Below are 12,078 nucleotides of genomic sequence, written 5' to 3'. Positions count from 1 at the left end.
CTGGAGTACAAACAAAGCTAATTCGTTATTGTTTCAGGTGCAAGTAAGACTACGTAGATAAAACAGAAAGTGGTGTCTGAATGTTATTATTAAACACATGAATGTAGGTGTAGGCGGTTAACTGTCATTCCGACTGTAAATTGCATTTTTCTTGATTAACCGTAAGAAAGGTGAAAATAAATTTTGTATACAGTACTGTACTGCGCCTATGCCATTAAACGCAGCCATTTTATTGCTTTAATACATCTTGCAATTTTTTGAAGTTAATCTACCCATCGGATTATTTTAGTCACTAGTGGATAATAGAAACTGACGGTTAAAATTTTCTGTTGCAACTGTTCCAGTGATGTTAGTTATAAGTAGGAATAGGAACTTGAGAACTGGAACGTCTTAATATTTTTTTTTTTTTTTTGTATTTTCTCTATTCTTAATTTTATTTCTTTATTACTACTTTATTATTTAATCTTTCTTGTTTTATTACCTTATCATATTTTCCCCCTCTCCCCCAAATGCTGAATGTCGAAATACGCTAAATGCACATAGCAACATAAAAATCACTGTAAATAATGTAAGAGTTCAACGAAGCACGAACTCTTGTACATCGTACATAACTGTGTGTAGTCTGCAGTGCTTGAAGTCGTATCACTGTGAATAATACAGGGTGTTCCGAAACTCATGGGCAAAAATTTAAGAAGTGATAAAGATGCGTATTAGAAATGCTTTCATGGGGAAAGGTGTATTCATCCGTGAGTAACACATACGCAGTGAAAATCAGGCTGCGCTGCTAGCTGTTGCAAAACCAACGTGCAAACTCGACACGTGGCGCATAATCTGCAGGTATCCAGGCTTGCACTTTGTGTACATGGTAGAGGTGTAATGCTTCGTCCCGTAATACTCGCCAAACAATAGAGTGGGACACATTTACGGCACGGGAAACTCAGGCGTGCTAATATCCGCACGATCTTCCACTCTTTCAGAATGTCTTCTAGAACTTGCGTCCGCACACTCCTGCCACGCCCTTATATCATGCATGACGGTGACAAAGGATCCCGTTTCGCACAGGCACCGATGCACAATCGCTCGAACATTTTTCGGTTTGCCACGTGTCTTCTCGAGAAACGCCGTCTGTACAGTTTTTCGGCTTCCAGAGCATTCCCATTCGCAAGACCGTACATAAAATATATTTCTGCCTTTTCCTGATTAATGTACGTCCACATCTTTTCTGAAATCTACGCTAGAAATGACGATGTGTAAGAAAACTCGCGTTTTATGCTTTTCATTACAGCGCAGTCTAGCGGATCACCACTTGGCACTCCGCCCATGCATTGTATGGTGAACATTGCTAGTTTGGATGTTTTCTACCAGCCTTTAAATTTTTTGCTCATGAATTTCGAAACAACACCCTGTATAAGAGCATAACGAAGCACGAACTTGTGTACCATGTAATATTTTATGTAACATAAAAGTGCGTAACCTGTAATGCTTGAAGTTGTTTCAATAAATATGTGTCCGCTAATTGTTTTCTTTTCGTTGGAATGACATTAACCCGTTAGGTACCCCAGCTTAGGTCGGATGTCAACTCGACGACGAGAATTAACGAGAAGTACGGTGAAAGCGAGCCACACAGACATTCATATACTTTTTTAGATTCATATTCGTAACCTTAAAAAAGATGCAAAAATGATAGTAGTTAAGCTAAGCTACTTATTATTTAATGACAAAAATGTTCCGCCAATCCCCAAAAGGAAATTGCGTTTTCGTTTATTTGACAGTGTAGAATAAAAAAGGAATGCTTTATTTAGTAAGGTTTATTAAGTTTAAAAGTAAAGCAAAAAACGAATTTTTTTGCACAAACTTTTAAAAAACTGTATAAAGTCCAAAATTTGGCATAACTGTAATTAATATGATATCGTTTCCAGATTTTATTTATTATATATGGTTCACTTGCAATGTGTTTAAAATATCTCATAAATGAGAATAAAATGAACACATTCATAAAAATAATTTTAAAATGGCTTAAGTAATAAACTATATCCTTCCCTAACTTAAACATGCTTCTTCATACTGAAAAGATAAATCAGCAGACACTTCAGAAGAAACAATGACCGTATGAGGGGTTAGAACCCCAATGAGAATTAACTCCACCTTAAACAGTTTTCAAAAAAAAGTGCATTAATTAAAAATGGAACAAAACTAATGAGAAAGACAAATCCTGTTTTTTTTATGAACCATATACATGACAACATTTGTAAGGTATTTTCTCCCTTCTTACTGCGTGCCTGTGTGGTGTAATCGTGAGAAAGCACGTCCACCTAGCAGTCGGGAAATCTGGAGCTCGAATCCCGGTAAGAGCATTGCACATTTTCAGGTCTTCCGTTCCGAAATGAAACGCCCAATGGTCTCTAAAAGTACAACTTTACAAACATTAGGTATTTAGGCGCGAAAATACTTTACGCTGAATTTAAAGCCTATTAAATCCGATTAGAAAAATACCTATAGAATAAGAATTGAGTAGAAAAATACAATATTAGCACGAAAATAGATAATCGCTTATTTTACGTACTGAAAATATTGATCAAATACAACAAAAATAGCCAAACGCTTAAACCAATCTCTTTTAATCATTTTATTCACCAGATACCCGAGTGTATTTTATAAGAGAAGAAATGAACAAATGCCTAGTTTTTAAGTACGAATGGTACAAAGAAGATCATATTTAAGAGTGTCAAACACATGCAACTTTCCTCTAACGACTGTCAAATTACCTTAGAGTCCGTGGGACTTCGTTCCTACGTCCGTGGGACTTCGTTCGTATCCTACGTCCGTGGGATTTCGTTCTCGCGGGCGCAACCCCGCTGTCCCGCCCGGTTTTTACGAAGCATTGGGCAGTACATTAACGTTGCAAAAGAATTACGTTGTCACCTTGACGCCGGGCACCAATCCATTGGCATTTCAGTTTTGTTAAAATTTAAAGGGAAAAATATTTAAAGAAATCTGTTATGTGGACTATAACTATTCTTAAATTTCATACTGTGTTTACAGTAGGCATCCAACTAATTTTCAGACCTTATAACTGACATTCGTCTGTAGCTAGTTTTCTAACTAACTGACTGTTTTTACTTATAACCAGATTTGGGTTATGAACGAATAGAGTTTACACGTCATCTGTGAGCAAAATCAGTAAATTTTGGAATCACCTGGTTTGAGCTCTAAACGTTTGTAACTTCATACTTTACCTGTGTCTCACAAAAAGTGGAGTTACACCATTTGCGTTCTGAATTCTCCAGACATTTCTCAACCCTTACTCTACATCATTTACACAGACACACCGGACGAAGACACAGACCTCCGTCCCAGGTCCTCATTATGTGGGACCCATTCAGAGTTTGGAGTATCCTACGTCCGTGGGACTTCGTTCTCACGGGCGCAACCCCGCTGTCCCCGCCCGGTTTTTACGAAGCATTGGGCAGTACATTAACGTTGCAAAAGAATTACGTTGTCACCTTGACGCCGGGCACCACTCCATTGGCAAACACATCATTTAAAACAGTCGGATGACAAGGGGTAACCTCCATATTTTTTTTGGAAAGGGATTAATGGATGGGAATGCATGATTGGACTAGCCGCCATCAGCCAGTACTAAAAATAAAGTTACTAGAATTTGTCAACGAGGACAGGTACGCTGAAAGAAGAGACTTCGGCAGCATACTCCTGATAAACTAATGAAGAGTTTGAACATTTACTTACTTTGCTCTGAGCATTTACTTAGAGAATCATGACTGAACAGATGCAGGTGAACAAGGATGTTCAAAGACATTACTGTCCAAATCATGATACTATATGAATTCGATGAATTTAGCTTTTGTTTACTCCGGGCTATGACGTTACACAAGACAGGTTACAACGAACTTAGATTCACCGGAGAGTAGAAATGACCTTTATTTCTTTCACCCGGCAAGTTTGAAAATTATCTGAGAGTAAAAACGATTTTCAGAGCATGATTTCATTTAGCAATTTTTGGTTCGACAGCTAACTGCTAAATTCTACTTATTTCACAATCATTCGGCGTCGACAGATTACATGCGTCCGCAGCTATTGATAAAATATTTTGAAAAATATACTTATTTATGCAATATTGGAACTTATTTATGCAATATAAATAATATATTGGAATTATATTGGAACTTATTTATGCAATATAAATAATATATTGGAATTATATTGGAACTTATTTAGGCAATATAAATAAGTTCTGCAACTGGCAACCATCTTGCTTTCACTGCTGCAACTACTATTCATATCCATGAAGATCAGTTCATTCTAAAGTGTTAACGCAGACTGAGGATATTTTTATAGTTGAAGGAGTGTAATTATCTTCAGCGGTTGTAAAGCTAAAGTTAATCCGACTGTTGCACGTGATCGGATAAACAAAACATGAATAGGTGATCTCGTTGTGCTATACTTATGCTTTTCACAGTAGTAGTAGATATTCTTCTTCTTACTACAGAATGGTCATTTGTGAGCTCATGTTTTGTTGCGTTCATACTTTGACGCGCGGAAAGACTGAAAATGATTTGGAAAGGGCTGTAATGCAGGAAGGCCTCAACTGCTTTAGCTATAAATCAATTCCACAATGCGTGGGAGACACTAGGATGAAGAGTTGGTAATTTTTTGCCTCAATATGTAACGAATCCATTTACATCCATCTAGCTGCTCAGTATTTTAGTAAGTCAGTTAAAGGATTTTTGCTTGATATAATTAACAGTAGCTTTGGAATAATGCATCTGAAAGATAGTGTAATTAAAGATTTAGAACAGGACACATTTATAAAGATGCAGTATATAGAGCTATTCTTTTGCTTTGAGCTTAAGTACTTCATTTAGAAACTAATGTATTTGTCTAAAATCTGTATTTAAAATGTTAAATATTTTTAATACTGCATATAAAGTTTTTTTAATGTTTGTAAGGAAATTTATGGTTAGCGATCATTTTTAAGCCTCAAGGTACATGCATTTCTCGTAAAGAAGTAACCTGCTGTAAGTACTAAATTCGTAAATTGGGCAATTGTTATGCATTGTAGTACATGGTGTTAACACAATGGCATTAAAAAAGAAGCATATAGCTAATAAACGAGTGGAACAGTTTCGCTTAACAGTATGATAATACAAACTTCTGTTATTCTAAGAAAAGAATTCTTAAGGAATAAAAGCTTCCTGAAAGCAGAATTTTTAATAAGATAAGATATATTTTTATACTTTAATGGGAAACACATTAGTTTTCTAAAAAAAGAAACTGAGTATGCTCTTTACATTTCCGCGCTTACGTTTTAATATTTTCCAAACGAAAAATCTTACTTTTCTTCTGTTATGTTGCCAAGGCGATATCTTGTTTTAAGCATCCTGAAATTGTAATGCACACCACCTTTTAGATTTTCATAGCATGCATACAACGTTTGTTTTTATAATTTTCGCCTGTTGTGAGCAGAAATTATGCCATTGTTAATGACCAGTTGCGTGACTAAGAATTCCTTCCCTTCAAATCGACACTCGAGTAATTCGATAGGTGTGTCCATACTTGGTAATATTATTATATTTTTGTTTCTAAGCTTCAAAGATTTCGGTTTTCAGCTTAATTTTTTTTTTTCTACAATTATTTGTGGATCATTATTTCAACTCAAACATAAATAGGTGATCTCGTTTCAAACATAAATAGGTGATCTTGTTGTTGCACAAGAATCATATACAATAAAGATCGCATAAATAGGTGATCTTTATTGTATATGATTCTTGTGCAAGTTTATCTAAATAGGCCATTATGAGATTGTACCTATCTAAAAAAAAATGAAGTTTTGGATTTTAAACCGAGGAAACAGCCGTAGGAACTTCCTGTTTGCTTACTTCAAAAGCAAAGCTGGAAATCGTGACCTAATATTCAAACTGATGACCAGATCTTTACGAGTGACTATGTATTACTGTGCCGCTTATGGCCTCATTATTCGTGAAATATTCATTTTCACTCAGAATGATCTGATTCAATGCATATCTAAAATTCTTCTGAATGCTATTAGATAGAAAGAAAAATATTTTTTGCCTTTTATTGCATTGTTCAATGACATAATAATTATTGCTAAATCTCAGCTGTCTATCTATTTATGATATATCGCAACAAAAGGAGGAAGAAAATCATTTTATTGACGATGATAAATATCATCGAGATAAATTTCGTTGTTTTTTGGTTGCAAATGCGGATAGCTGAGTTAAAACGTCATGATATCATATTATTAATTTTGCAGAAGAATTTGATTTGAAAATAAATTAGTTGATGAAGCGTATGATGGCACCGTGATTTTGGGATGAAATACAGTGATGTAGAACATTATTATGAATAATGGACATGTTTTGAATGAATGCCTACACGCTTACGCATCGACTCATATTTCATTGTACATAGCGATTTTTCGCTAACGAGATATTGCTTGAAAGTTTCATTCATAAACCTTCCAACGCAATACAGGCGTCCTAAATATTGAAATTTCATCCTCTGATGAATTTTTTTCTAGCTTCTCATTGTTTATGTATTATAGCTGAAACAACTGTAGAGACATTAGGTTTCTTCGAAGCAGAAGACATGAAAAATAAGCAATGCCCTCGCCGGGACTCGAACCTCGAACCTCTCGAGTACGGGCCGAGTGTGCTGGCCATTACACCACGAAGGCATGCTAAGAAGGCGGGAGAAATACCTTACACAATCCCTTTTAAAGGGCGACTGGGGATTAGGGGACTCAATCGCTAAATCCTGGTGGTGGAGAATCATCCTCCTCCATCTTTTATTTAGTTCAGGCGCCACTGTAGATTTATTAGGTTATTTCAAAGCAGAAGACATCAAAAATGAGCATTGCTCTCGCCGGACCTCTCGAATGCGCTTCGAGTGTGCTGGCCATTACACTACGAAGGTGAGAGAAATATCAAATACCTGCACCTTTGTTGCATTCTGTAGTTCAGAAGCACTCACCTGCCATGATGAACTTCAAGGGATGGAAGTTTGTTTTCATTTCGCTATATCCGATCCGATAAGAAAATGATTATCTCCTCCAAATACGTAAAACTTTAATGGTGCATTGTCACGTCTACCCAAAGAAGTGAATAATAAATCTAATTAAAAATTCATATGAAAATTTAATTGCACTGTAGAGTCATTAGTAGTTTTGATACTGGAGATTTGAAAAATGAGTAGTGCCCTCGCCGGTATTCGAACTTCAGGCCTGCCGAATACGCATCGAGAGGGCTTTCAGTTAATCACGAAGGCATGCGGAAAGGAGGGAGAAAATACCTTATAGCACTTATTGTTACGCAAAGTTATTAATTTTATTTTTCTTTGTTCTTGAGTCTTTCCATTGTTCTGACAAATTCATTGGCCTTTGCATTTGTCCAGATATTGGAAAATTGAGACTTATTTGAGCGGTGAATCATTATAGCAATTCTTCTTCAGCATCCCTGTTGGTCCACCTTTCTCAAATTTTTCAACGTATCCAAATTTTTTCACGAACAGAAATTATTTTCGATTTTTTTTTATGTAGTAACTACTGTAGATTTAGATAAATTGTGTTTCTGGCAGATATCAGTTTGCTTAGATCCGTTTTGTATTTCTAGAATAAAGTTCACCTCATCGTCAATGCAGAAGCTATATGCTATCACGAAGCTATAGTGATCTCGCTATCAGGAGGAATTTTTTGGCGCAGAGCGCAGAGATAATGTCATATTTGGCCAAAAGAATATGGGAGAGTTTGCGCTGTTCTGGGAAATATGAAAACGAAGGTAATTTCGTCACCCGTTCGTCTTATCCAATGTCCAGTGATAACACAATCCTTTTTCGCAAGATATGTAATGGTTGAAACACAAAATTTAATAACCTTTATAAATTATCTTTTGTTCCCTTATAGCCTTTGTTCAGAAAAGTGTATACATCGGGAGTAAAGATGAAACAAAATAATATATGTGTTCATTTTTACGTATGGAATTTGAAAGGAATTTAGGTCCTAGTATTCAAAACGTTTAGGAATTTAACGATTAGTAATTTTTTGTTAAAGCTGCCAGAAATTCTAGGAAAAATAATGAAAAATACGACCAAAAAAGGGAGGAATGGTTCAGTCGAAAATTATAGTATTTATTGTTCAGTTATCATTCAGTTCCTTATATCTGATATTTATTCTCTTGTGGTTCGCTATAACAGCGGAAAATAACTCCAAATGTACAGAGAACTGCCGAAAAATTCGTTCGTTACATCCGAGGAGTAGTTATAAGTAATTTATAACGAGGTTCGACTATGTAATTAATTTTGCAGCAATATATCAACTATATCAGCATATCTTTAAAATGTTTTTTGCTGTTTCTTCACTGCTTTTTCAATGCAAAAAAGTACAGCATTTGCTATACGATGAAGTTTCACTTAGAGGCTGATGCATATCAATCATAAAAAGAATTCTTTCTGACATATTGAAAAAGGAAAGGCTCAAAATATGGAACTGTGTTAGAAGAATAACAAATTAAAAAGTTTGAAGTGAACACTACATGACTTTTTTGTACGGCCTATTAAATTATACACATTTTTTGCTGCACTTCATTTAAACGTACTTCCTCGAATTCTTCTAACTTAATTAACGGATTTCTCCAGGCAAGTTGAAAATAAAATAAAAAATTTCAAATTTTTGAAATTAAATATCCCGGTCAATTTTTGTTAATTCTTTTTACAAATTAACGTTGTTAAAACATGAATATTTTCGTCGTTTAAAACATTTCTGTAACTGGAAGTATATGATTACCACCAAAGATTGCGAAAATAAGGACGAGTAAGGACTTTTAAGCCGGGCTAGGGGCTGGGACGTTTGGTAATGCCAACTATAATGTAAAAACGGGAAGCACAACTAGATGTTACAGCGGTAGACAAAGCAGGTATAGCATATACAAATTTCAACGTTCTATATTTTCAACGTTCTTCTATTTCAACGTCTAGTTTTTGACTTATACGAGATACATATAGATGTACCTACGTGCGTATAGACGTCACAAAAAAGGCCTTTTTGAAGCCCTTTTAGATCCATTCTACTATCGGTTTTGGAAAGAGAGTCCTTTATTCTATCCGTACGTACACACGTCAAATAAAAATATCGCCCAAATGAATTCGGAAACGGTCAAAATGAATATTTCCATTGAAACATGATACCCTACATCTTTCACGATTACAGTACTTCTTTTACTTCGTACAAGAAAGTGAAAAAAAATTCCAAAACAAAGTGTAAATTTTCTGCTACTATTGAAAAAAATAAAAAACCAGTTTTTGAAAAATAAGAAACCATTATCGTTGGAGCGTCCAGATTAACTTGACATTAGTAAGAGACATGCTTCCATTTAATAAATGCATAATCTTTTAGAGTCTAAAAACAGGGAAACAAGAGAAATCTTGCACTGTCCTCTCCATGATTCATTCTCGAATCCCCCGATTGGCAGCGAGACGTGCTTCCAACCGCACCACAAATTCATACAGTAAGGAGAGAGAAAATACTTCACATTCTCCCCTATTTAAAGGGAGACTAAGAAGGTGGGACCAAATCCTGGTTAGGATGAATTATCGTCCAGCATAATTTAGTTCAGGCGCCACTTATAAAGTGTATTTTCATTTTTTAGATCCTGGAAACATGAGAGAACATGAAATGCTGAGATTCGAAATCCGAACCTCCCGATCATCAGCCGGACGAGCTTCCAATACATCACGATGGCACACGATAAAGAGGAAGAAAATATCTTACAAGCTTCATTTTCAAAAATCTTTGCAACTTTTAACAATGTCGCATTAGTCGGTCACATATAACTATTTAACACATTTCTAACTAAGCCATAATTCATCTCTACGTCATACAATACAATTGGCGACACGTTTTTCGATTTTTTTATTATCAAGACGTGATTATCAATTTCTGGCAGCTTGAGATCGGCTCACGTGGTGATGCCACAAGCAATTTTCTCAACATTGCTAAATGAGCACCAAACAAAGCTCGTTTAAATAATTTGAAACTTTTCGAGTATTTTATTGTGAAACCAAACGAAATGTTATCTGGTTATTAACGAGATGTTGAAGAACTTCGATACAGTTCATCTCCGCAGTTCATCTTTACTATTCTTCCTCCTGGAAAGGTTTGAATAAGCTCAACATCAAAAAACAGTCTGATACCTAAATCTTTGATTTCAGTAAATGAGAATGATATATATATATATATATATATATATATATATATATATATACCGAAGAGCCATTATATTATGACCACCTTTCATCTATTAACAATGGGCTTGCCCAGGAAAAACAGCACTGCGCGTGCGAGGCTGATGTTGGAATACATAAAGCGGCTGTGCATTGTCTCAGCCGCTGAAAAACCTGTATCCAGCCGACTAAATCGAAAATCTTGGTCATCAGGAAACACCGAAGACGAGGTCTTCTCAAATCAAAAGTTATTTTAATTGGATCTCCTGTCCCGCTTGTTAAGAAAACCAGTTACTTAGGTGTCACGCTAAATAACAACCTCACCTGGAAAGGTAACGTGACCCAGGCCTGCTTGAAAGCCTACAGGATCAAGTTCAACAGTTTTCCACTTTTTAAGAGTGATAATCTATCACTGAACCTAAAGAAAAAAGTTTTTATCTTTCGGTTATCCCACCGATTCTGACCTATGCCTCCCCTACCTACGCCAATGCCACAGATAAGGATATTAAGAAAATTCAGGTAGTGCAAAATAAGTTTCTTCGCACAATCACTGGTGCGCCATATTACGTCCGAAATAAAAGTCTTCATTTCGACCTGAAAATTGAACTAGTTCAGAATTTCATCAATAGGATTAATGAGAATTTCTTCGCAAGAGCTTTGATAAACAACCCAGCGAAATTCGCTGAAGTGCTTTCCTACGAAATTCTGAGCGAAGACAAACTTCTACGCCCATTCGCCGCCCACCTACTACAAACAAATCAGGCCAGCCAAGTGAAAGTGCAGATAATCTCCTATGGTCGTCGGATTTAATTAACACATTTTTTCGTTAATTCATGCACCGCAACTGACCCAACAGTGTTTTAGATGAACTGTTTGTATTTTACGAATATTTTACGGGGGTCATTCTCTCGACTTCGGACATACCAAGAAATTTTAAGACTTTTTATTCCTTTACTGTGATTTTCGACATACTGGACTTTATATGCTACCGCTCAGCCAGGCAATCTCCGGCCCCCAGTAGCTTGAAAAGTAGCAGCCATTTCAGTGCTGTTCTTAAAAGTACATTTCTTCACCATGTAAATAGTGTACATAGCAATTTCTGAATATTTCATGTAATTGTTTTGAATTGTGTGCATATATCTTTTCAATTAGAGCAGTAGTTGGCAAGCCACGCCCCTCATTGACATTAGATTCACTGCTTTTGGCCACGTGACCAGCTAAACGGTGCCTGACAACAGCCCCTTCTATAGCTCCATCCAGTCTTGATATTTTCTCCCAGGAAACAATGAACTTCAAAGTTTTTCCCACCTCAGCGTATACATCATCTGGAGAATACTATTTACGGACTTTCTCAGACGTCAGGCCCGATTCGGGATTCACTCAGGAATCTGGAAAGAGCAGGGATAGGAATTCCACGCTGCATGCCAGAATAATAACAATAGTATCAAAGTATCAAGTTCCAAACATAGCGCGATTATCGACATAATGGAAAAAGCAGCTGATTTAGCAGACTTCTATAAAGGTCAAATCGTTATGGCTCGGCGACTGGGAACATCAATATCCGAAAAGGCGCGTTTAGTGGGCTGTTCACGTACAGTTGTTGTGAGCACATATCGAAAGTGATATATGGATGGTGAAACGACAAGTCACAGGCCAGCAATGTCACGTCGAAGGGGAAATGATTTCAGAGGAGAGCGGAGATTAGTAAGCATCGTTCGCCGTGACCGAACAGCTACAACAGCCGAAATCACCACCAGTTACAACAATGGTGACCCAGACAGTGTTTCTCAACACACTGTCTGGGTCACAACATACACTGCTGCG

At 36.4% G+C, this 12,078-nt stretch overlaps 1 protein-coding gene across 3 annotated transcripts in view; it reads right to left on the bottom strand.

Moving 5' to 3' along the window:
• Positions 1 to 12,078, bottom strand: part of LOC118181850 (uncharacterized) — a 164,779-nt gene that overhangs the window by 24,279 nt on the left and 128,422 nt on the right. The window lies entirely within an intron of this gene.

This window comes from Stegodyphus dumicola, chromosome X2 (genome assembly GCF_044657685.1).
Source record: "Stegodyphus dumicola isolate Sdum_Otavi_A_Nest chromosome X2, ASM4465768v1".
NCBI classification, from domain to species: domain Eukaryota; kingdom Metazoa; phylum Arthropoda; class Arachnida; order Araneae; family Eresidae; genus Stegodyphus; species Stegodyphus dumicola.
This window is presented reverse-complemented; position numbering and strand designations above follow the sequence as displayed.